The 27,306-nt window shown below is 43.4% G+C and overlaps 1 long non-coding RNA gene across 3 annotated transcripts; it reads left to right on the top strand.

The window, feature by feature from the left end:
• Positions 1-300: 300 nt before the first annotated feature.
• LOC137659437 (uncharacterized) lies at positions 301-26,504 on the top strand. 3 transcript variants are annotated; one of them, XR_011047525.1, is made up of 6 exons: positions 301-510; positions 5,685-6,112; positions 13,552-13,976; positions 18,658-18,751; positions 21,572-21,999; positions 26,411-26,504. It is a non-coding gene; the product is annotated as an uncharacterized lncRNA (long non-coding RNA). The 3 variants fall into 3 exon arrangements; XR_011047524.1 differs by lacking the exon at positions 18,658-18,751; XR_011047526.1 differs by lacking the exon at positions 18,658-18,751 and having other exon boundaries at positions 301-479.
• Positions 26,505-27,306: the final 802 nt, after the last annotated feature.

Genomic DNA, 27,306 nt, shown 5'->3' on the forward strand with positions numbered 1-27,306 from the left:
CAACTTTCATAATTCTACATTATATTTCAACATAGAAAATTATATAATGAACTTTAATAGAAGAAATAATATATATAATATTGTATAGGGTACAAAAACTTTCTTAAAGTAATAATAAGTATTTAAAAAAACAAAATTAAATGTAAAAACAAAATACATTTTGCTTTTCTTTCCGGTGCTCAGATCCTAGATTACCTGTGTCGAGCAGAGTTGCCAGTTTGGCCTTTTTACCGGCCAAAAAAAACTCAAATTTGACCTTTTGTATTTAAATAGGTTGGCCTTTAGTAATATGAAAAAAGCCGAGCCTTCAATACTATATTTTTGACCTTTTTCTATTAATGGTTTGGCCTTTTAAAGCCTCTGTTGATTAGAAATTGACCTTTTCTCATTTAGAAAACCTGGCAACCCTGGTGTCGAGGGCGTTTGTTGATAAATAATAACAAACCATTCCATTTGAAATTTAAAACGCATTATTTTACGTAAGTGCTTCTTTAGATTAAAATTTCATAGGTAAGGTTAATATAAATTATTGTAAAATGTTACGTAGATGATTAATGTTCGAAATATATAGCCTATATTTACCGATTATAGACATGAAATCATTAGTATTGAGGTGAGTCTTAGTCGCCAAGATCTTTTCGCGCTTGCAAGGTATACCATAAGCGTATATGGCCCCAAAAAGATGTTGAATATTAACGTAATTTGCAGTGAATATAACATTTTAGGCTTAATTTACAGTGAGTCTTGAATATTTAATCTTGTAGATGGTATTAAGCCCCTCGGAAGTAGTTCACTCTACACTCTGACTCCCAAGAGCTCTATATGATTGGGGCATTAAGTTTAAAATGGTAAATTTTTACTGTATTACAGGGTATTATACAACCAAGAAGGTAATGTATAGAGAAGAAAAGGATTGTTTTACCAGTATATACTGTTTCCCCGAGTTCCCACTGGGGTCCCCCCATTATCAGTGGATATAGATATACATGTATATTTCTGAAATTATTCATTCCCGACAGGAACTAGTGTCATTTTCGAAGAGAACAGACCGTTTTTTACAGAATAGAGTAGTTTTTTCCCTATGTTACATTACCATGTAATAAACTATAATAAAACCAAGATTTCTCGATGATCGGAGCATTAAGTTTAAAATGTTTGCTGATGACACGCAATTTGATCTCAAAATCCATCAAAGACTATATGAACTATTAACAGTTAAAGCTAAATGTTGATGAAACCCAGTTTGTGCTGATTGGAAGAAGACATGACCTGAGAAATGCAAATTTAATGGTGTTCCTGTGAGACTTATTGATAACGTCAAAGATTTGTGTGTCCATCTTGATAATAGCTTTTCATTGGCTCCACAAATTAATAATGCGGTTAAAACATCGGCCTAACACTTAAGAAACATTGCTCTCATTAGAAAACATGTGGATGGAGATTCTTCGGAGCCTTTGTATATCAGCGGCCAGTTTCTCTGTCAGGATGCCAGAAATCATCAAATCAATCAATCAATCCAGAGAGCATTGAATATGGACACCAACTAACCTAAACTTCCCCCCTAACCTAACCTACAAGCCGTGTCTTTACCTACTTACCTAACAGGGTTGGGGGTGCCTAACGTCCCTTTGCGACCCCTTTACACTGCCGTATTCTTAGTCAGCCGTCATCATACATACAGGTGGCCGCTATCATACATACGCCTCGATTCTACTCAGAAGTTAGTTCATAACTGCGTCATTAATAGATTGTACTATTGTAGCCTACCAAATTACCAGCTTAACCCTTTAACCCCCAAAGGACATACTGGTACGTTTTACAAGACTCATCCCTTGACCCCCATGGACGTACCAGTACGTCCTTGCAAAAAACTGCTTTATACATTTTTTTTGCATATTTTTGATAACTTTATGAGAAACTTCAGTCATTTTCCAAAAGAATGAGACCAACCTGACCTCTCTATGACAAAAATTAAGGCTGTTAGAGTAATTTAAAAATATATATATATTGCAGAATGTGCTTGAGAAAAAAAAAAAAAACGCCTTGGGGGTTAAGGGTTGGAAAGTTACAAATAGCTTGGGGGTAAAAGGGTTAACAAACTGCAAGAAAATTTTCAATAGATCAGCAAGATTAATCACGAGTGTCGCTCGTCGTGAACGAATTACCCCTGTCCTCATAAATCTACACTAGTTACCTACCAATGCTAGAATAGTTTTTAAAATCTGTGTCGTAACATTCGTAGCCCTACAGACTGGAAAACCGGCTTACCTAAGAAAGCTGCTTCACCTACAGCAACCTGACCTGGGTATATCAACCAGATCGGAAATGGATGGCTGTAAGTTACAAGAACCACATTGTTCGACAAGTCATGGTTCTAGAGCTTTTAGAATAGCTGCTCCAAGACTTTTTAATAAACTTCCATCTGAGCTGAGGTCATGCATCAGTCCAGCTGCCTTCAGAAAAAGGTTGAAGACTCATCTTTTCCCCTTAGCATATGACTTACAAGATCTCACCATCAGGGATGACTATTCACTCTAGTCGTCTCTATGCCTTGATGTTGAAACGACAAGATCAGTAAAGAATGGTCTGTTGGAGCACCTCATTATGGGTAGAATACGGACCTAAAACTTCGCAACAAGTAATGTTATTTTGAGAATATATAGATAATTAGCTCTCCTATATATCTGGTTGCCAATAGGTTTATGCACTAAATGGACAATCACGTAAAACTAAGGTAGAGCAATTACAGTATTGTTTGCATAGAACTGCCTGTGGGTTCCACCTTTTTTATTTACTCATGTACCATTTTTATATTTACCCAAGTACCACTTACATTTACCCATGCACCACTCTTATATTTACTCATGCACCACTTAACATTGCTAGCATAGAACTGGCTGCGGGTTCCACCTTTTATATTTACTGATGCACCATTTTTAATATTTATCCATGCACCACTTACTTTTATATTTACCCATACACCACTTGACCTAATCTGGAAAGGTAGCCTTACCCTTGGCTCAATTCGGGCACTTCGTTCCTACTCCTCACATTTTGAAGTGTCTCAGAACAGTGCTCAATTAAAGTGAGAACAAATACGTTAAAATTAAACCGATTTTAGGACAGTCACTTTAAAATCTTGCTTTTTTGGTGGTTTTTTCGATAGTGACATATGTAAATGGTGAATATGGTAGTAGTATTATATAGTAGTAGCAGTGGTGTACCAAAAGTCAATCCCTGAGAATGGTTTTCGGTACGAGGTACAGGAGCTCGATCTCCTGTTACAAGTGATTGGTTATGCATGAGACTAAGCTCAAACGCTGCTGGTCAGGACAAGGGCAGCCACCCCCATCCCTTTCCTGGCCCTTGACATTACCGAGATGTTTTGGTGACGCCATGGTCTTTGACCTAGATCTTCCTAAACTCAGAAACCAAAAGGTGACTTAAGTTTTCCCTGGCAACAAGATCTTCCAACTTGAACTCACTTTAAGGGTTGGAACAGGTGATTTCTGAATTGAATCTTAGGACTTATTCAAGCACTGAGAGGCTACGTATGCTCACTCAGTTGTCAGCTAGGATTCTCTTCAACCGAGGACAGGTATTCGATTGTCCCATTCCGTTTGCCAACCGTCTAGCGAGTTTCCTAGAGGAAGTAGATTCTTCCATGAAACTTTGAAATTATATCATCCTTGAAGACCGATTCATAAGAGTTTCTGAACTGTGACTCCTACTATTAATCTCCCAGTGGGAAAAACAATGCAGTACTGAGAACCTTCCCCTAGGGTACGAGATACTATACTATTATGCTCTCGCTTCGTTCGGCGGATAATACAGTAGGATACGTACCGGAAATTGAGCCATTCCCAAGTAGATGGATCGGCACATACTAAAGAGCTCACCTACCCGCTACCTGCTCTCGGTCCTGGCGATAACAAGTACACTACCAGTAAGAATAAAAGCTGCTACCCTTCTTGCCTTCAACACTGGCAGGATGAAGAAAAAGATTTACAGGACGGGCGCATCCTGCATCTATGGAGGGAGCAGAGGTTACTTCCAAAAAGCGCACAAAGTCAGAAGTATAGGTTCGACATCTGCCTTCAGGAAGAATCTTTAACTGGCTGAAAACGTCAGACGATCTTCCCCATTCACCATCTTAAGGAGTATACACACAGGTCCCTGTATACTTTTACCCTGAGTGTAGGTAGCTGCTTAGCAAGTACAGTATGTAGTTAACATAACTACCTCACAAGATAAGAAGAATCTAGTTTAAGGTAGCTGTCTCACGTAAGCCTAGGAGGAGAGGTATAAATGTCTGGCCCTTTTTCCTCTTTCCATTTCCTTCACTTGGAGTGTAGTGGTCGTGCTGCTACTTGCCGGATCGGACTTTGATGCAGGTAAAGCTGGTATCACACTAGACTTTTTTTCGCCAGCAGCTGCCCAATATGGAAAGCATAAGATTATGTTGTGAGAGATATTGGCTTCCCGACTGGACGGGAAGCAGCGCGTATAAACCGTGATCATGACGTCAGATATAAAAACAATATGTCGGCTGCAAATACGACAAGATCTTGCTTGACAATCTTGGGTCCAACAAGCCTCAAGAGATAATAAAAGTATGCTTTGTTCATCCTGTGGTAAGTTTTAGAATTCTTCAATTCACGTAATATACAGATAATACATATTACTGCAACAGTTAGAAAATTTCTTGGTGCCATGATGATATCAGCTGATCGGTTTCGTTTAACTTTTTCCCATTTGCTCCTCGAACTGCGATATTGTAGTGTGACGCTACAACACTTTCGCTCGCTTTCATCAGCTGAAGGTTGGCAAAAACCTCGGACCATAAATGACTAGTGTGATTCCTCTATAAGCCTCCCAACCGAGCAACTTATGAGGCAGAGTATGGATAGAGATGTATGCAAATCCATTTCTTAGAATATCCATACTGTACATTAACAGACACCATATCTGTATGGATATAAGATTTTCCCTAACCTTCTGTCAAGCTTCGGCAGAAACCTAACCTATCACCTGGTGTATCTTTTTCTCAAGTTGTTATAATGTCGGCAGTGGTCAAACTTTGGCTCCCTTTACCTGTGTAAACGCTTTGGCATTCGGGAATTAAACCAACCAGTTTGGTTTTAGGGACTTCCTGCTTCCTCATTTTAAGTCTCCTGTTAAGGAGAGAAGATTTGTGTATGTGAAGGAACGAATCAAAATTCCTAAGTACATAAACCAGAGTCCTTTAACTTTCTTCCTCAATTGTCGTACAAGTCTTAGGTTAAGGTGAAAGGGGCTTCTCAGTAGCCTGTCTGGTGAGCAGAGCCTACCTACCTCCTTGCAGTGACCTCCGCCACCTTTTTATAAATATTGGCAGCCAAGTTCCAGCTCCTATTAAAGGACTCAAATTTGTATAGTTAGGAAAATTACAAATTACTAAAAACCATCTTGATTTTCAATTATTTTGTGCCTGAGGCTATAAAGGAAAACTAATTGATTAATATTAATTGAAAATTAAGTAATGAATTATGAATAATTGCTCACAGAATACTAACCTTTGATAAAAATTAGGTACAGTATTTGCCTCGGAGTAATGCTTAGTATGCATGCAAGATACTTTTAATGCTAAGATCTCGACATTATTATTAGTTCTGATTTACGTGTGATTTTTTATCTTATTTCAGGTCTCGACAGAGATGAAGCTTTGCAGAATCAGTGATGGAGTACCCAAGGCAAACAACGATATCAAAATTATTAGCTGTTTATTGTGGAGGAAGATGGAAAAAGGACCTGTTTGCTACTACATAAAGACGACTTAGGAGAGATGGGGGTCATACTAACCCCATAGTCAGCATAGAAGATAATGACAATGATGACATTGAAGACATATCAGCTGGACGCCCTTCGTCATCTCATCGAAAATCTATTGAGGAACAACTTTGCTGCCTCACTCTACTCCACCGCCTGGTGGCATTTAGGAATATCTCAGGCTGATACATGTAAAGCAGGGGCATGACCTCTAAATCCGGATTTGCCACTACTGATGCTATTGTCTTGTACAGTTTTAGAGTGAATATCCTCGAGACAACCACTTTACATTTCTCTATTAAAGGTAAGTAGGATTTGAATACTATGACCAGTAAACTCAGTAAACTACTAATTCTGTAGACTGCTAAGCTTCTTAAAAGTGATTGTAATGATAAATTCTATTAGGTCTGGGTATTATGTAGGTTAGCTTATGCAGGGAATCTGCATTTATGAAAATGATAAACCCCGGCCAGCATATCTGTTAAACTGAGGTACAGCTGTATTTAGAATGGTAAACGTGTTATATTAGTTTAACGAACAGCAAAATGCAGTAAAGCATGCAATCATAGATATAAATAATTAACATAACAAAGGAAGATCAGCTCTGGGATTTCAAAAACAAGTGAAATCAAAATAATTCGAGAAATCGATCAATTGACTTGTGATTAGGACTCAGTACCCTCGGGAGGAACTAAATTCCCCACAGCTACTGTGGCAAATCTAAGAGCTTCTAAAGGTTTTAGGTAGCAGTTATATACCTTAGACATTTGCTGGTGATATTAAATAATGTAAAAATTTGTTAGATAATGAATTAAATCTGGCTAAATCATTTTTAAAACTATTTGTTCTTACATGAATACAAAGCATTGTCCCTTTATAAAAAGTATGATTTCAGCTGGCCAGGGCACCAGCCACCCATTGAAGATACTACCGCTAGAGAGTTATTGGGTCCTTTGACTGGCCAGACCGTACTACATTGGATCCTTCTCCCTAGTTACGGCTCATTTTCCTTTTGCCTAAGCATACACTGAATAGTCTGCCCTATTCTTTACATATTTTCTGTCCTCATACACATGACAACATCAAGATTACCAAACAATTCTTCTTTGCTCAAGGGGTTAACTACTACAATGTAATTGTTCAGCGGCTACTTTCGTTTTGGTAAGGGTAGAAGAGACTCTTTAGCTATGGTAAGCAGCTCTTCTAGAAGGACACTCCAAAGTCAAACCATTGTTCTCTGGTCTTGGACAGTGCCATAGGCTGTGTACCTTGGTTTTCCACTGTCTTGAATTAGAGTTCTCTTGCTTAAGGGTACACTCAGGCACAGTATTCTATCTTATTTCTCTTCCTCTTGTTTTGTTAAAGTTTTTATAGTTTATATAGGAAATATTTATCTTAGTATTGTTACTGTTCTTAAAATATTCTATTTTTCCTTGTTTTCTTTCCTCGCTGGGCCATTTTCCCTGTTGGAGCCCCTAGACTTATAGCATCCTGCTTTTCTTACTAGGGTTGTAGCTTAGCAAGTAATAATAATACTAATAATAATAGGGGTAGAGTTCTCTTGCTTGAGGGTACACTCAGGCACAATATTCTATCTTATTTCTCTTCGTTCACCGACGACTCGCCACTCTCCAAGAGTGAAAGGCAAACGACAATCAACCTTGAACTGCTCATTGCTCGCCAACTCGCTGATCGCTGCCTTAGACAATTGTCAAACGACAGACAGGAACCAGCCCCCAATCATCGTCAACATTCACCAGAACGACACCACTCTAATGAACGTCGCCGTTCACGGGAAGAGAAGCCCCCAAACGCAGGACATTGCATTCGCCGGGGAGGGCGGAAAAAGGCAAGATATCTAAGGAGCAGGAGTTAAAAGTTCCGAAGGACCCCCTTCATGGCCGATTCCTTTTCCTAGGAAGGAAACAACAGCACAGCAGCTTTCCTCGAGAGCATCTTCGACAGCAGATAAGACTTTTTGCTGAGGCCCTCTACGTCGTTCCCTTCAGGTAAACTTTCTGATATTGCCGCTATTGGTCAGGAGTCATGGTTTGGAGCCTTAGTTAGGTCTGCCATGCAAGCCTTCGTGACAGGTATCCCACCTGCTCGTCCATAGGAAACTGCTAGGATCCCCCTGGAGTTCTACGGACCCGAGGCGAAAATCCATGATTCCTTCCCACTGAGAAACTTCGTTTTCTTTCTCTCCCTGGAAGCAGAAAAGAGGAGTCCCTGATGAGTTAGTCTCATCCAGGGTCAAGCTGACCCCTGTCAGGACATCCAAGGGAAGATTGTGTCATTGTGCCCGTTCCTCCTCATCCTCTTGTTTCACAGCTAGCAGTCCTGGTGGAAGTTTCGTGCAGGGAAGACTCCTTATCTGACTCTTTTTGGCCCTCTCCCACCGAGGAGGTCTCTCAAGTACTCAGGGTAATCTCGAAACCCGTGGGAGATACAATCCTTCCCCTTACAGATGACCAACATAAGGGTGTTCCACCAAAACTATCTGTGCTAGAGACCTGCTTCCCTCCAAGGAAAGAGGACTCTAAGACACTGCCCAAATCCTCATCGAGGATTACAAGACCTGCAGAGGGGTCAGGCAGTCTTCATTCAGCTACTTCAACAACGACTGTGACCCAACCCGAGGTGATGTCTAGGGGGTTGAAGACAGCGCCTTCGCTGCTAGTCCTACATCAGAAACTCCCGCAGGTTCAACAAGACCGCATCAGTCTCCGTCGAATCCAAGCTCTTCAGGAACAGCCAGATCCAAGGTCCTTCGGCACTAGGTATCTCCCTTTCTCTGGTTCTTTTCAGGATCTGAGAAAAAGATTGTCCTCATAAGGAGGTTGCAAGATGAGGATCTCATCCAGGGAGTCAGTCTCCTTGGTTCTTCCATGATTTGATTTCTCCCTCCAGATGCATCAAAGAAAAGGGGGAAGGCATGCTGTACCACTCAGCCTCTGGGCTGTGGTCAGGGCCCGAATGTGACCACCTCTTAAACCTCTCGGAGATGAGAGCAACCTTCCTGCGGGCAAGAGGTAACACCCCACTCTGAGGGGAAAGAACTCAGTTTGAGCTCCGGCTCGTTTCTTGTATAAAGCCCATGTCCACCTTCATGGGCTGAGAATCGGGGATGGGAAACAGAGTACTGCCAAGAGGATCACCTGTAGGTGCTGGAACTCTCCTATCTGTTGTGGGGAGAATCACTAACTAGGGCAGCAGATGTTGATCATGTCTTTCCTGTCTTTGGAAAAGACTTCCTTCTCCCTTTGGTCTCCCCTTCGGAGGATTCTTCCAGCGAAGAGAGACATTAACCCACTCCCCTGCTGTTGTAGTAGTTCTTCCACCAGCCACTATGCAGCAATCTTCTTGCTTACTCGAAGGTTCGCTGACATCGGTAGCAAATGGTAGCCTCCTTTTCTCATCTGTGAGAAAATCTTCCTTTTCCTGGTTGGTTTCCCCTTTTGGGGGATTCCTCCCACGAGAATTAGGTTCGCCCATTCTCTGCCATTGCCTTGCAGAGCAGGCCTAGACATTAGCAGTCTTGTCTCGTCAGAAGACTTATCTCATCTACTGACGTTGATCCTGAAAGATCCTATGGGAATTGGATTTATTTATTCCCCTCCTTTGATCTTCGGGAACAGGCCATCAGACTCGTCTTGCCCAGCAGACTCATCCCGTCAGCAAGATTTTTGACTTGCCTAGCAGACTCGTCCCATCAGCAAGATTCGTCTTGCTCAGCACACTCTTCATGCTTGTCGACTCATCTGCATCTCTCATTGGAGGTCTCGAGAGAACCCCCCTCGGCGACTCTAAACAGCCACACGTGAACATCTTTCACAAAGCAGTATCTTCACGATTTCATGCCTGGAGACTGTCCAACTCTTCCTCTCCCAGGGAGTTTCTCCCGTAACAAGTTGCAAAGAGAATGTCTGGATATCTGGATACATTTTTGGATTCGGCCAATCCAGGCTAAGTGGACTGTAAGTTGGTATCAGGGATGAGGTATCCCTCCCCTCAATACCACTATGACAGCATTAGCGTGTTCCTCGGTTACCTTCGGGAGGAAAACTTCTTGGTCTCAACAAGGCAAGGCCACTACTAGTCCTTGAGCCTCGCCTTCAGATCGGAAGGAATTAACCTCTCCACGTTGGCACTGCCCCTCATACGGAGTTTCAAGCCGACGGACCCTTAGTTAGAAAGGAGACCTCGTTCCATGACTCCAAGCAACAGAGAGGTCTAGACCTTGATGACAGGTCTCCCGCTCGTTGGCTTCCGCCAAGAGAGTCGATGAACCCAATGGGACACCCTTAATATCTCATTTACAACGATTTGCCAAGTAATGCTTGACCTAGTTTCTGGTAGCTCAGATTTCAGAATCCAAACCCTTCGGTGTGAGAGTCCTTCGCAACATCACCAATGATCCAGATCACCGGTTACTATGCCAAAGAGAAACTATAGGCCATTCCTCAAGGAATCTACGAGAGCTCGCTCCAAGTGTCTACCCTCTTCATCAGCATGGTTAAGGTCAAGAGGAGGATCACGAAGAACACCATATCTGCCGGGATTCACTAGGTTATTGACTTCGCTCTGAATCCATATCCTCCTCCGACACTTGGACCCAGAGCACAAGACATCAGGGGCATTGCTACGTCCCTGGCGTTCAAGGTAGTATTGGGAATGTCTTGGTAATCTACTAACTCCCCCTCCCCCTGCTAACTAGCAGGTAGGTGGTTAACCCTCGCTAAATGTCTAATGGCTCATCTTTCAGCTTCGCCGAAAGTAATACCCCTATAAATAGCTACAGGTTTGTGTTAGGAAAAATACAAATTACTCTCAAATTTTGAAATTTGTAATTTTTACATAAATACAAAGCATTGTCCCTTACTAGCCAAACTGCGACCCTGGGTGGAAAAGCAGAATGCTGCAACCCTAAGGATTCCAAGAGGGTAGGTAGCCCAGTGCCGAAAGGAAGTAAGGGAATAGTAAGTAAACTATATAGTATACTGTATAAGTATTGAGTAAAACTACATGAAACATTTTCGGATCAGTAATAACATGTTGATAAATCAGTCATATATAAACTATAGAACAAGACATATTTGTTCCGACACAGATACAAACCTTCGCTATTTATAGGGTATTACTTTCGGCAATGCTGAAAGCCAGCCAAGACAATTTTAGGTAGGGATAATTACCCCATCTGCTATTTAGCAGGAGGGGGTTGGGGTAGACTGGCTACCCTGCTCACTCACACCTGTCGGTTGAGTAACCACTTTTACTTTTAGCTCGGTAGAGTGCAGACGTACCGTCTCTCTCCCATTAAACAAACTGTCTTGACTTTATTACTATTCCTTTTTCTTTTGTGTGTTTGGTTATTGTCTCGCTATGCGGACATGTCCAGATATTGAAGGCCGCCGTTGCGGTACCTTCATGTCGTCCGTGGAGACGAACCCACACTCTTTTATGCCCGGTTTGCCGGGGAAGTCAGTGTTCGCAGGACAACACCTGTTCCGAGTGTAGGTAGTAGCCTCCCTTCCAGTGGGAGAGGTTTGCGCGTAAGAAGTAGTCTAAACGCGAATCTTCGCTTTTGGGATCTTCCTCGAAATTGAAGAAATCGCGGGCTTCTGCTTTCTCTATGCCAAAATCTCTGCCCAAAGCTAATTCTCAACCAGGCCCTTCTGGGGCACGGTAGAGCAGTAGTGCAGGGCTTGTGACTCCAGGTCAACCCTGTGGGATAGGCAACGGTGGCAGCTCCCCTAGTGAGTCGGTTCCTTCTCTTCCCCCAGGGAGTGCCTGTTCCTTTCCAGACCTTGTGTCTTTGTTGCCATCGCTGGGTGTCGATGGTCCCCCTTCAAAGGAAGTTCTGCTCAAAGATGGCGTGCGCCTTCTCGCAGATAATAGTTTCGGTGATGGTGTCGCCAACAATCTCTCTGTCCTTGATCCAGATTAGCAGAAGTCGTTCCATCTCTTCTATGATAGGGCTACGATGTTTTGAAATGATGGTGATCCCCTTAGAAGGTTTCACTGCTTTAATGGCTTCTTTCTGTTTCAAGATTGTCGAGATCGTCGACATATTTCGGCCATATTCTTTTGCAAGTTCACTCACGCGGACACCACGCTCATGCTTTTCAATAATTTCTTGCTTTACTTCTAAAGAAAGCATTTCCTTCTTCCTTTTCTTACCACTACCACTACCACTTGCGAAACTAAGCCTTTTAGGACCCATGCTTTACGTAAAAAACCGTAAAAGTATGTACTGTACCCAAAAAATCACGATTAAAATACAGTTACTGTAATAGCAGAATGCACAGCGCACAACCACACGAAGCCGACGAGAACAGAGGAATGACCCAAGGCACGCTAATTGAGGGTCCCTCCGAGGTCGAAGTGCTGCCTTCTATCGGCGGAAATGAAAAATACATCCGGCGCTATGAGTACCGTCTACGCGTATGGATATTGTTTACTTCGGGTGTAGAGTAGGAACGTGTTCGAAATGTACTTCGCGTGTCGAAAAATTCGGATACAACCGGTACGACGAAAATTGCTTACATCGTGTGTCGAAATAAAATTCGGGTGTAGAGTCGAAAATTTGCTCGAATTTTACTTCGGATGTTGGAAAATTCGGATGTACTGTAGATACGTTTGTGTGTAGAGGTTCCGTTGTATGTCGGCTGCAAATACGACGTGATCTTGCTTGACAATTTTGGGTCCAACAAGCCTCAAGAGATAATAAAAGTATGCTTTGTTCATCCTGTGGTAGTTTTAGAATTCTTCAATTCACGTAATATACAGATAATACATATTACTGCAACAGTTAGAAAATTTCTTGGTGCCATGATGATATCAGCTGATCGGTTTCGTTTAACTTTTTCCCATTTGCTCCTCGAACTGTGATATTGTAGTGTGACGCTACAACACTTTCGCTCGCTTTCATCAGCTGAAGGTTGGCGAAAACCTCGGACCATAATTGACTAGTGTGATTCCTCTATAAGCCTCCCAACCGAGCAACTTATGAGGCAGAGTATGGATAGAGATGTATGCAAATCCATTTCTTAGAATATCCATACTGTACATTAACAGACACCATATCTGTATGGATATAAGATTTTCCCTAACCTTCTGTCAAGCTTTGGCAGAAACCTAACCTATCACCTGGCGCATCTTTTTCTCAAGTTGTTATAATGTCGGCAGTGGTCAAACTTCGGCTCCCTTTACCTGTGTAAACGCTTTGGCATCCGGGAATTAAACCAACCAGTTTGGTTATAGGGACTTCCTGCTTCCTCATTTTAAGTCTCTTGTTAAGGAAAGAAGATTTGTGTATGTGAAGGAACGAATCAAAATTCCTAAGTACATTAACCAGTCCTTTTACTTTCTTCCTCAATTGTCCTACAAGTCCTAGGTTAAGGTCAAAGGGGCTTCTCAGTAGCCTGTCTGGTGAGCGAAGCCTACCTGCCTCCTTGCAGGGACTGCCGCCACCTTTTTATAAATATTGGCAGCCAAGTTCCAGCTCCTATTAAAGGGCTCAAGTTTGTAAGAAAACAGTAATTGATTAATATTAATTGAAAATTGAGTACAGTAATGAATTATGAATAATTTCTCACAGAATACTAATCTTTGATAAAAATTAGGTACAGTACAGTATTTGCCTCAGTGTAATGCTTAGTATGCATGCAAGATACTTTCAATGCTAAGATCTCGACATTATTATTAGTTCTGATTTACGTGTGATTTTTTATCTTATTTCAGGTCTCGACAGAGATGAAGCTTTGCAGAATCAGTAATGGAGTACCCAAGGCAAACAACGATATCAAAATTATTAGCCGTTTATGGAGGAAGATGGAAGAAGGACCTGTTTGCTACTACATAAAGACGACTTAGGAGAGATGTGGTTCATGCTAACCCCATTGTCAGCATTGAAGATAATGACAATGATGCCTTTGTAGACATATCAGACGGACGCCCTTCGTCATCTCATCGAAAATCTATTGAGGAAGAACTTTGCTGCCTCACTCTACTCCACTACCTTGTGGCATTTAGGAATATCTCAGGCTGATACACGTAAAGCAGGGGCATGACCTCTAAATCCGGATTTGCCACTACTGATGCTGTTGAGTTGTACAGTTTTAGAGTGAATATCCTCGAGACAACCACTTTACATTTCTCTATTAAAGGTAAGAAGGATTTGATTACTTCTGACCAGTAAACTACTAATTCTGTAGACTGCTAAGCTTCTTAAAAGTGATTGTAATAATAAATTCTATTAGGTCTGGGTATTGTGTAGGTTAGCTTATGCAGGGAATCTGCATTTATGAAAATGGTAGACCCTGGCCAGCATATCTGTTAACCCTTTTACCCCTAGGCTCTGGAAATTTTCAATCCTTAACCCCCAAGGGGTTATTTTTTCCCCAGCACATTTTGCAGTATATTTTTTTTAAATTGCTCTTGCAGCCTTAATTTTTGTCATAGGAAGGTCAGGTTAGTCTCATTCTCTTGGAAAATGCCTGAATTTTCTCAAAAAATTATCAAAAATATGAAAAAAAATTTTTTATAGCATATTTTTGCAAGGACGTACTGGTACGTCCATGGGGGTAAAGGGATAAGTTTTGTGAAACGTACCAGTACGTCATTTGGGGGTAAAAGGGTTAAACTGAGGTACAGCTGTATTTAGAATGGTAAACGTGTTACATTAGTTTAACGAACAGTTGTTTGCTGGTTGGATTTGCTCTCGTCAAATAATGTTTGTGATATTAAGTAATGTAAAAATCTGCTAGGTAATGAATTAAATCTGGCTAAATCTTTTTTAAAACTATTTGTTCTTACATGAATACAAAGCATTGTCCCTTAATAAAAAGTATGATTTAAGCTGGCCAGGGCACCAGCCACCCATTGAAGATACTACTGCTAGAGAGTTATTGGGTCCTTTGACTGGCCAGACAGTACTACATTGGATCCTTCTCCCTAGTTACGGCTCATTTTCCTTTTGCCTAAACATACACTGAATAGTCTGCCCTATTCTTTACATATTTTCTGTCCTCATACACCTGACAACATCAAGATTACCAAACCATTCTTCTTTGCTCAAGGGGTTAACTACTACAATGTAATTGTTCAGCGGCTACTTTCGTTTTGGTAAGGGTAGAAGAGACTCTTTAGCTATGGTAAGCAGCTCTTCTAGAAGGACACTCCAAAGTCAAACCATTGTTCTCTGGTCTTGGACAGTGCCATAGGCTGTGTACCTTGGTTTTCCACTGTCTTGAATTAGAGTTCTCTTGCTTAAGGGTACACTCAGGCACAGTATTCTATCTTATTTCTCTTCCTCTTGTTTTGTTTAAAGTTTTTATAGTTTATATAGGAAATATTTATCTTAGTATTGTTACTGTTCTTAAAATATTCTATTTTTCCTTGTTTTCTTTCCTTGCTGGGCCATTTTCCCTGTTGGAGCCCCTAGACTTATATCATCCTGCTTTTCCTACTAGGGTTGTAGCTTAGCAAGTAATAATAATACTAATAATAATAGGGGTAGAGTTCTCTTGCTTGAGGGTACACTCAGGCACAATATTCTATCTTATTTCTCTTCGTTCACCGACGACTCGCCACTCTCCAAGAGTGAAAGGCAAACGACAATCAACCTTGAACTGCTCATTGCTCGCCAACTCGCTGATCGCTGCCTTAGACAATTGTCAAACGACAGACAGGAACCAGCCCCCAATCATCGTCAACATTCACCAGAACGACACCACTCTAATGAACGTCGCCGTTCACGGGAAGAGAAGCCCCCAAACGCAGGACATTGCATTCGCCGGGGAGGGCGGAAAAAGGCAAGATATCTAAGGAGCAGGAGTTAAAAGTTCCGAAGGACCCCCTTCATGGCCGATTCCTTTTCCTAGGAAGGAAACAACAGCACAGCAGCTTTCCTCGAGAGCATCTTCGACAGCAGATAAGACTTTTTGCTGAGGCCCTCTACGTCGTTCCCTTCAGGTAAACTTTCTGATATTGCCGCTATTGGTCAGGAGTCATGGTTTGGAGCCTTGGTTAGGTCTGCCATGCAAGCCTTCGTGACAGGTATCCCACCTGCTCGTCCATAGGAAACTGCTAGGATCCCCCTGGAGTTCTACGGACCCGAGGCGAAAATCCATGATTCCTTCCCACTGAGAAACTTCGTTTTCTTTCTCTCCCTGGAAGCAGAAAAGATTAGTCCCTGATGAGTTAGTCTCATCCAGGGTCAAGCTGACCCCTGTCAGGACATCCAAGGGAAGATTGTGTCATTGTGCCCGTTCCTTCTCATCCTCTTGTTCCACAGCTAGCAGTGGAAGTTTCGTGCTGGGAAGACTCCTTATCTGACTTTTTTTGGCCCTCTCCCACTGAGGAGGTCTCTCAAGTACTCAGGGTAATCTCGAAACCCGTGGGAGATACAATCCTTCCTCTTACAGATGACCAACATAAGGGTGTTCCACCAAAACTATCTGTGCTAGAGACCTGCTTCCCTCCAAGAAAAGAGGACTCTAAGACACTGCCGAAATCCTCATCGAGGATTACAAGATCTGCAGAGGGGTCATGTAGTCTTCATTCAGCTACTTCAACAACGACTGTGACCCAACCCGAGGTGATGTCTAGGGGGTTGAAGACAGCGCCTTCGCTGCTAGTCCTACATCAGAAACTCCCGCAGGTTCAACAAGACCGCATCAGTCTCCGTCGAATCCAAGCTCTTCAGGAACAGCCAGATCCAAGGTCCTTCGGCACTAGGTATCTCCCTTTCTCTGGTTCTTTTCAGGATCTGAGAAAAAGATTGTCCTCATAAGGAGGTTGCAAGATGAGGATCTCATCCAGGGAGTCAGTCTCCTTGGTTCTTCCATGATTTGATTTCTCCCTCCAGATGCATCAAAGAAAAGGGGGAAGGCATGCTGTACCACTCAGCCTCTGGGCTGTGGTCAGGGCCCGAATGTGACCACCTCTTAAACCTCTCGGAGATGAGAGCAACCTTCCTGCGGGCAAGAGGTACCACCCCACTCTGAGGGGAAAGAACTCAGTTTGAGCTCCGGCTCGTTTCTTGTATAAAGCCCAATGTCCACCTTCATGGGCTGAGAATCGGGGATGGGAAACAGAGAGTACTGCCAAGAGGATCACCTGTAGGTGCTGGAACTCTCCTATCTGTTGTGGGGAGAATCACCAACTAGGGCAGCAGATGTTGATCATGTCTTTCCTGTCTTTGGAAAAGACTTCCTTCTCCCTTTGGTCTCCCCTTCGGAGGATTCTTCCAGCGAAGAGAGACATTAACCCACTCCCCTGCTGTTGTAGTAGTTCTTCCACCAGCCACTATGCAGCAATCTTCCTGCTTGCTCGAAGGTTCGCTGACATCGGTAGCAAATGGTAGCCTCCTTTTCTCATTAGTGAGAAAATCTTCCTTTTCCTGGTTGGTTTCCCCTTTTGGGGGGATTCCTCCCACGAGAATTAGGTTCGCCCATTCTCTGCCATTGCCTTTCAGAGCAGGCCTAGACATTAGCAGTCTTGTCTCGTCAGAAGACTTATCTCATCTACTGACGTTGATCCTGAAAGATCCTATGGGAATTGGATTTATTTATTCCCCTCCTTTGATCTTCGGGAACAGGCCATCAGACTCGTCTTGCCCAGCAGACTCATCCCGTCAGCAAGATTTTTGTCTTGCCTAGCAGACTCGTCCCATCAGCAAGATTCGTCTTGCTCAGCACACTCTTCATGCTTGTCGACTCATCTGCATCTCTCATTGGAGGTCTCGAGAGAACCCCCCTCGGCGACTCTAAACAGCCACACGTGAACATCTTTCACAAAGCAGTATCTTCACGATTTCATGCCTGGAGACTGTCCAACTCTTCCTCTCCCAGGGAGTTTCTCCCGTAACAAGTTGCAAAGAGAATGTCTGGATATCTGGATACATTTTTGGATTCGGCCAATCCAGGCTAAGTGGACTGTAAGTTGGTATCAGGGATGAGGTATCCCTCCCCTCAATACCACTATGACAGCATTAGCGTGTTCCTCGGTTACCTTCGGGAGGAAGACTTCTTGGTCTCAACAAGGCAAGGCCACTGCTAGTCCTTGAGCCTCGCCTTCAGATCGGAAGGAATTAACCTCTCCACGTTGGCACTGCCCCTCATACGGAGTTTCAAGCCGACGGACCCTTAGTTAGAAAGGAGACCTCGTTCCATGACTCCAAGCAACAGAGAGGTCTAGACCTTGATGACAGGTCTCCCGCTCGTTGGCTTCCGCCAAGAGAGTCGATGAACCCAATGGGACACCCTTAATGTCTCATTTACAACGATTTGCCAAGTAATGCTCGACCTAGTTTCTGGTAGCTCAGATTTCAGAATCCAAACCCTTCGGTGTGAGAGTCCTTCGCAACATCACCAATGATCCAGATCACCGGTTACTATGCCAAAGAGAAACTATAGGCCATTCCTCAAGGAATCTACGAGAGCTCGCTCCAAGTGTCTACCCTCTTCATCAGCATGGTTAAGGTCAAGAGGAGGATCACGAAGAACACCATATCTGCCGGGATTCACTAGGTTATTGACCTCGCTCTGAATCCATATCCTCCTCCGACACTTGGACCCAGAGCACAAGACATCAGGGGCATTACTACGTCCCTGGCGTTCAAGGTAGTATTGGGAATGTCTTGGTAATCTACTAACTCCCCCTCCCCCTGCTAACTAGCAGGTAGGTGGTTAACCCTCGCTAAATGTCTAATGGCTCATCTTTCAGCTTCGCCGAAAGTAATACCCCTATAAATAGCTACAGGTTTGTGTTAGGAAAAATACAAATTACTCTCAAATTTTGAAATTTGTAATTTTTACATAAATACAAAGCATTGTCCCTTACTAGCCAAACTGCGACCCTGGGTGGAAAAGCAGAATGCTGCAACCCTAAGGATTCCAAGAGGGTAGGTAGCCCAGTGCCGAAAGGAAGTAAGGGAATAGTAAGTAAACTATATAGTATACTGTATAAGTATTGAGTAAAACTACATGAAACATTTTCGGATCAGTAATAACATGTTGATAAATCAGTCATATATAAACTATAGAAGAAGACATATTTGTTCCGACACAGATACAAACCTTCGCTATTTATAGGGTATTACTTTCGGCAATGCTGAAAGCCAGCCAAGACAATTTTAGGTAGGGATAATTACCCCATCTGCTATTTAGCAGGAGGGGGTTGGGGTAGACTGGCTACCCTGCTCACTCACACCTGTCGGTTGAGTAACCACTTTTACTTTTGGCTCGGTAGAGTGCAGACGTACCGTCTCTCTCCCATTAAACAAACTGTCTTGACTTTATTACTATTCCTTTTTCTTTTGTGTGTTTGGTTATTGTCTCGCTATGCGGACATGTCCAGATATTGAAGGCCGCCGTTGCGGTACCTTCATGTCGTCCGTGGAGACGAACCCACACTCTTTTATGCCCGGTTTGCCGGGGAAGTCAGTGTTCGCAGGACAACACCTGTTCCGAGTGTATGTAGTAGCCTCCCTTCCAGTGGGAGAGGTTTGCGCGTAAGAAGTAGTCTAAACGCGAATCTTCGCTTTTGGGATCTTCCTCGAAATTGAAGAAATCGCGGGCTTCTGCTTTCTCTATGCCAAAATCTCTGCCCAAAGCTAATTCTCAACCAGGCCCTTCTGGGGCACGGTAGAGCAGTAGTGCAGGGCTTGTGACTCCAGGTCAACCCTGTGGGATAGGCAACGGTGGCAGCTCCCCTAGTGAGTCGGTTCCTTCTCTTCCCCCAGGGAGTGCCTGTTCCTTTCCAGACCTTGTGTCTTTGTTGCCATCGCTGGGTGTCGATGGTCCCCCTTCAAAGGAAGTTCTGCTCAAAGATGGCGTGCGCCTTCTCGCAGATAATAGTTTCGGTGATGGTGTCGCCAACAATCTCTCTGTCCTTGATCCAGATTAGCAGAAGTCGTTCCATCTCTTCTATGATAGGGCTACGATGTTTTGAAATGATGGTGATCCCCTTAGAAGGTTTCACTGCTTTAATGGCTTCTTTCTGTTTCAAGATTGTCGAGATCGTCGACATATTTCGGCCATATTCTTTTGCAAGTTCACTCACGCGGACGCCACGCTCATGCTTTTCAATAATTTCTTGCTTTACTTCTAAAGAAAGCATTTCCTTCTTCCTTTTCTTACCACTACCACTACCACTTGCGAAACTAAGCCTTTTAGGACCCATGCTTTACGTAAAAAACCGTAAAAGTATGTACTGTACCCAAAAAATCACGATTAAAATACAGTTACTGTAATAGCAGAATGCACAGCGCACAACCACACGAAGCCGACGAGAACAGAGGAATGACCCAAGGCACGCTAATTGAGGGTCCCTCCGAGGTCGAAGTGCTGCCTTCTATCGGCGGAAATGAAAAATACATCCGGCGCTATGAGTACCGTCTACGCGTATGGATATTGTTTACTTCGGGTGTAGAGTAGGAACGTGTTCGAAATGTACTTCGCGTGTCGAAAAATTCGGATACAACCGGTACGACGAAAATTGCTTACATCGTGTGTCGAAATAAAATTCGGGTGTAGAGTCGAAAATTTGCTCGAATTTTACTTCGGATGTTGGAAAATTCTGATGTACTGTAGATACGTTTGTGTGTAGAGGTTCCGCTGTATGTCGGCTGCAAATACGACGTGATCTTGCTTGACAATTTTGGGTCCAACAAGCCTCAAGAGATAATAAAAGTATGCTTTGTTCATCCTGTGGTAGTTTTAGAATTCTTCAATTCACGTAATATACAGATAATACATATTACTGCAACAGTTAGAAAATTTCTTGGTGCCATGATGATATCAGCTGATCGGTTTCGTTTAACTTTTTCCCATTTGCTCCTCGAACTGCGATATTGTACTGTGACGCTACAACACTTTCGCTCGCTTTCATCAGCTGAAGGTTGGCGAAAACCTCGGACCATAATTGACTAGTGTGATTCCTCTATAAGCCTCCCAACCGAGCAACTTATGAGGCAGAGTATGGATAGAGATGTATGCAAATCCATTTCTTAGAATATCCATACTGTACATTAACAGACACCATATCTGTATGGATATAAGTTTTTCCCTAACCTTCTGTCAAGCTTTGGCAGAAACCTAACCTATCACTTGGCGCATCTTTTTGTTTTTATGATGTCGGCAGGGGTCAAACTTCGGCTCCCTTTACCTGTGCAAACGCTTTGGCATCCGGGAATTAAACCAACCAGTTAGGTTTTAGGGACTTCCTGCTTCCTCATTTTAAGTCTCCTGTTAAGGAAAGATTTGTGTATGTGAAGGAACGAATCAAAATTCCTAAGTAGGCTACATAAACCAGAGTCCTTCAACTTTCTTCCTCAATTGTCCTACAAGTCCTAGGTTAAGGTCAAAGGGGCTTTTCAGTAGCCTGTCTGGTGAGCAGAGCCTACCTACCTCCTTGCAGTGACCTCCGCCACCTTTTTATAAATATTGGCAGCCAAGTTCCAGCTCCTATTAAAGGACTCAAATTTGTATAGTTAGGAAAATTACAAATTACTAAAAACCATCTTGATTTTCAATTATTTTGTGCCTGAGGCTATAAAGGAAAACTAATTGATTAATATTAATTGAAAATTAAGTAATGAATTATGAATAATTGCTCACAGAATACTAACCTTTGATAAAAATTAGGTACAGTATTTGCCTCGGAGTAATGCTTAGTATGCATGCAAGATACTTTTAATGCTAAGATCTCGACATTATTATTAGTTCTGATTTACGTGTGATTTTTTATCTTATTTCAGGTCTCGACAGAGATGAAGCTTTGCAGAATCAGTGATGGAGTACCCAAGGCAAACAACGATATCAAAATTATTAGCTGTTTATTGTGGAGGAAGATGGAAAAAGGACCTGTTTGCTACTACATAAAGACGACTTAGGAGAGATGGGGGTCATACTAACCCCATAGTCAGCATAGAAGATAATGACAATGATGCCTTTGTAGACATATCAGCTGGACGCCCTTCGTCATCTCATCGAAAATCTATTGAGGAAGAACTTTGCTGCCTCACTCTACTCCACCGCCTTGTGGCATTTAGGAATATCTCAGGCTGATACATGTAAAGCAAGGGCATGACCACGAAATCTGGATTTGCCACTACTGATGCTATTGTGTTGTACAGTTTTAGAGTGAATATCCTCGAGACAACCACTTTACATTTCTCTATTAAAGGTAAGAAGGATTTGATTACTTCTGACCAGTAAACTACTAATTCTGTAGACTGCTAAGCTTCTTAAAAGTGATTGTGATGATAAATTCTATTAGGTCTGGGTATTGTGTAGGTTAGCTGATGCAGGGAATCTGCATTTATGAAAATGGTAGACCCCGGCCAGCATATCTGTTAAACTGAGGTACAGCTGTATTTAGAATGGTAAACGTGTTACATTAGTTTAACGAACAGTCATTTGCTGGTGATATTAAATAATGTAAAAATTTGTTAGGTAATGAATTAAATCTGGCTAAATCATTTTTAAAACTATTTGTTCTTACATGAATACAAAGCATTGTTCCTTAATAAAAAATATGATTTCAGCTGGCCAGGGCACCAGCCACCCATTGAAGATACTACCGCTAGAGAGTTATTGGGTCCTTTGACTGGCCAGACAGTATTACATTGGATCCTTCTCTCTAGTTACGGCTCATTTTCCTTTTGCCTAAACATACACTGAATAGTCTGCCCTATTCTTTACATATTCTCTGTCCTCATACACCTGACAACATCAAGATTACCAAACAATTCTTCTTCTCCCAAGGGGTTAACTACTACACTGTAATTGTTCAGTGGCTACTTTCCTCTTGGTAAGGGTAGAAGAGACTCTGTAGCTATGGTAAGCAGCTCTTCTAGGAGAAGGACACTCCAAAGTCAAACCATTGTTCTCTGGTCTTGGGCAGTGCCATAGCCTGTGTACCTTGGTTTTCCACTGTCTTGGATTAGAGTTTTCTTGCTTAAGGGTACACTCAGGCACACTATTCTATCTTATTTCTCTTCCTCTTGTTTTGTTAAAGTTTTTATAGTTTATATAGGAAATATTTATCTTAGTATTGTTACTGTTCTTAAAATATTCTATTTTTCCTTGTTTTCTTTCCTCACTGGGCCATTTTCCCTGTTGGAGCCCCTAGACTTATAGCATCCTGCTTTTCCTACTAGGGTTGTAGCTTAGCAAGTAATAATAATACTAATACTGTAATACTAATAATAATAGGGGTAGAGTTCTCTTGCTTGAGGGTACACTCAGGCACAATATTCTATCTTATTTCTCTTCGTTCACCGACAACTCGCCACTCTCCAAGAGTGAAAGGCAAACGACAATCAACCTTGAACTGCTCATTGCTCGCCAACTCGCTGATCGCTGCCTTAGACAATTGTCAAACGACAGACAGGAACCAGCCCCCAATCATCGTCAACATTCGCCAGAACGACACCACTCTAATGAACGTCGCCGTTCACGGGAAGAGAAACTTTCTAAGCTGCCTTCTCCTTGAACTTCCGAGCTCCGTCCAGTGAAATGTAAGTCTTCTTTCCATTGTTCTCCTTCGCCTCGTTCTACTCCCCCCAAACGCAGAACATTGCATTCGCCGGGGAAAGCGGAAAAAAGCAAGATATCTAAGGAGCAGGAGTTCAAAGTTCGGAAGGACCCCCTTCATGGTCGATTCCTTTTCCTAAAAAGGAAACAACAGCACAGCTGCTTTCCTCGAGAGCGTCTTCGTCAGCGGATAAGACTTTTTGCTGAGGCCCTCTACGTCGTTCCCTTCAGGTAAACTTTCTGATATTGCCGCTATTGGTCAGGAGTCATGGTTTGGAGCCTTGGTTAGGTCTGCCATGCAAGCCTTCACGACAAATATCCCACCTGCTCGTCCGTCGGAAAGTGCTAGGATACCCCAGGAGTTCTACGGACCCGAGGCAAAAATTCACGATTCCTTCCCGCAGAGAAACTTTGTTTTCTTTCTCTCCAAGGAAGCAGAAAAGAGGAGTCCCTGATGAGTTAGTCTCATCCCGGGTCAAGCTGACCCCTGTCAGGACATCCAAGGGAAGGTCAAGTGTCATTGTGCCCGCTCCTCCTCATCCTCTTGTTCCACAGCTAGCAGTCCAGGAGGAAGTTTCACGCAGGGAAGACTCCTTATCTGACTCTTTTTGGCCCTCTCCCACTGAGGAGGTCTCTCAAGTACTCAGGGTAATCTCGAAACCCGTGGGAGATACAATCCTTCCCCTTACAGATGACCAACATAAGGGTGTTCCACCAAAACTATCTGTGCTAGAGACCTGCTTGCCTCCAAGGAAAGAGGACTCCAAGACACTGCCGAAATCCTCGTTGAGGATTACAAGATCTGCAGAGGGGTCAGGCAGTCTTCATTCAGCTACTTCAACATCGACCATGACTCACCCCGAGGTGATGTCTCAGGGGTTGAAGACAGCGCCTTCGCTGCTAGTCCTACATCAGAAACTCCCACAGGTTCAACAAGACCGCATCAGTCTCCATCGAATCCAAGCTCTTCAGGAACAGCCAGATCCAAGATCCTTCGGCACCAGGTACAGTATCTCCCTTTCTCTGGTTCTTTACAAGATCTGAGAAAAAGACTGTCCTCATAAGGAGGTTGCAAGATGAGGAACTCATCTAGGGAGTCAATCTCCTTGGTTCTTCCATGATTTGATTTCTCCCTCCAGATGCATCAAAGAAAAGGGGGAAGGCATGCTGTACCACTCAGCCTCTGGGCTGTGGTCAGGGCCCGAATGTGACCACCTCTTAAACCTCTCGGAGATGAGAGCAACCTTCCTGTGGGCAAGAGGTACCATCCCACTTTGAGGGGAACTCAGTTTGAGCTCCGGCTCGTTTCTCGTATAAAGCCCAACGTCCACCTTCAACTTTGGCTAAGAATCGGGGATGGGAAACAGAGAGTACTGCCAAGAGGATCACCTGTAGGTGCTGGAACTCTCCTATCTGTTGTGGGGAGAATGACCAACTAGGGCCGCAGATGTTGATCATGTCCTTCCTGTCTTTGGAAAAGACTTCCTTCTCCCTTTGGTCTCCCCTTCGGAGGATTCTTCCAGCGAAGAGAGACATTAACCCACTCCCCTGCTGTTGTAGTAGTTCTTCCACCAGCCACTATGCAGCAATCTTCTTGCTTACTCGAAGGTTCGCTGACATCGGTAGCAAATGGTGGCCTCCTTTCTCTTCCTTTTCCTGGTTGGTCTCCCTTTTTGGGAGATTCCTCCCACAAGAATTAGGTTCGCTCATTCTCTGCCATTGCCTTTCAGAGCAGGCCTAGACATTAGCAGTCTTGTCTCGTTAAAGACTTATCTCATCTACTAACGTAGATCCTGAAAGATCGTATGGGAATTGGATTCATTCATTCCCCTCCTTTGATCATCTGGAACAGGCCATCAGACTCGTCTTGCCCAGCAGACTCGTCCCGTCAGCAAGATTCTTCTTGCCCAGCAGACTTCATGCCGGTCGACTCATCTGCATCTCCTGTTGGAGGTCTCGAGAGAACCCCCCTCAGCTACTCTAAACAGCCACATGTGAACATCTTTCACAAAGCGGTATCTTCACGATTTCATGCCTGGAGACTGTCCAACTCTTCCTCTCCCAGGGAGTCTCTCCCGCAACAAGTTGCAAAGAGAATGTCTGGATATCTGGATACATTTTTGGCTTCGGCCAATCCAGCCTAAGTGGACTGTAAGTTGGTATCAGAGAAGAGGTATCCCTCCCCTCAATACCACTATGCCAGCATTAGTGTGTTCTTCGGTTACCTTCGGGAGGAAGACTTCTTGATCTCGGCAAGGCAAGGCCACTGCTGTTCCTTGAGCCTCGCCTTCAGATCGGAAGGAATTAACCTCTCCACGTTGGCACTGCCCCTCATACGGAGTTTCAAGCCGACGGACCCTTAGTTAGAAAGGAGACCTCGTTCCATGACTCCAAGCAACAGAGAGGTCTAGACCTTGATGACAGGTCTCCCGCTCGTTGGCTTCCGCCAAGAGAGTCGATGAACCCAATGGGACACCCTTAATATCTCATTTACAACGATTTGCCAAGTAATGCTCGACCTAGTTTCTGGTAGCTCAGATTTCAGAATCCAAACCCTTCGGTGTGAGAGTCCTTCGCAACATCACCAATGATCCAGATCACCGGTTACTATGCCAAAGAGAAACTATAGGCCATTCCTCAAGGAATCTACGAGAGCTCGCTCCAAGTGTCTACCCTCTTCATCAGCATGGTTAAGGTCAAGAGGAGGATCACGAAGAACACCATATCTGCCGGGATTCACTAGGTTATTGACCTCGCTCTGAATCCATATCCTCCTCCGACACTTGGACCCAGAGCACAAGACATCAGGGGCATTGCTACGTCCCTGGCGTTCAAGGTAGTATTGGGAATGTCTTGGTAATCTACTAACTCCCCCTCCCCCTGCTAACTAGCAGGTAGGTGGTTAACCCTCGCTAAATGTCTAATGGCTCATCTTTCAGCTTCGCCGAAAGTAATACCCCTATAAATAGCTACAGGTTTGTGTTAGGAAAAATACAAATTACTCTCAAATTTTGAAATTTGTAATTTTTACATAAATACAAAGCATTGTCCCTTACTAGCCAAACTGCGACCCTGGGTGGAAAAGCAGAATGCTGCAACCCTAAGGATTCCAAGAGGGTAGGTAGCCCAGTGCCGAAAGGAAGTAAGGGAATAGTAAGTAAACTATATAGTATACTGTATAAGTATTGAGTAAAACTACATGAAACATTTTCGGATCAGTAATAACATGTTGATAAATCAGTCATATATAAACTATAGAAGAAGACATATTTGTTCCGACACAGATACAAACCTACGCTATTTATAGGGTATTACTTTTGGCAATGCTGGAAGCCAGCCAAGACAATTTTAGTGAGGGATAATTACCCCATCCGCTATTTTGCGGGAGGGTGATGGGGGTAGACTGGCTACCCCGCTCACTCACACCTGTCGGTTGAGTAACCATTTTAACTTTTGGCTCGGTAGAGTGCAGACGTACCGTCTCTCTCTCTCCCGTTAAACAAACTGCCTTGACTTTATTACTATTCCTTTTTCTTTTGTGTGTATCGGTGTGTGTTTGGTTATTGTCCCGCTATGCAGACACGTCCATTTATTGAAGGCCGCCGTTGCGGTACCTTCATGTCGTCCGTGGAGACGACCCACACCCTTTATGCCCGGTTTGCCGGGGAAGTCAGTGTTCGCAGGACAACACCTGTTCCGAGTGTAGGTAGTAGCCTTCCTCCCAGTGGGAGAGGTTTGTGCGTAAGAAGAAGAAGTCTAAACGCGAATCTTCGCTTTTGGGGTCTTCCTCGAAATCGAAGAAATCGCAGGCTTCTGCTTCCTCTATGACAAAATCTCTGCCCGAAGCTAATTCTCGACCAGGCCCTTCTGGGGCACGGTAGAGCAGTAGCGCAGGGCTTGTGACTCCAGGTCAAACCTGTGGGATAGGCAACGGTGGCGGCTCCCCTAGTGAGTC

The sequence above is a fragment of the Palaemon carinicauda genome, chromosome 20 (assembly GCF_036898095.1).
Source record: "Palaemon carinicauda isolate YSFRI2023 chromosome 20, ASM3689809v2, whole genome shotgun sequence".
NCBI lineage: Eukaryota > Metazoa > Arthropoda > Malacostraca > Decapoda > Palaemonidae > Palaemon > Palaemon carinicauda.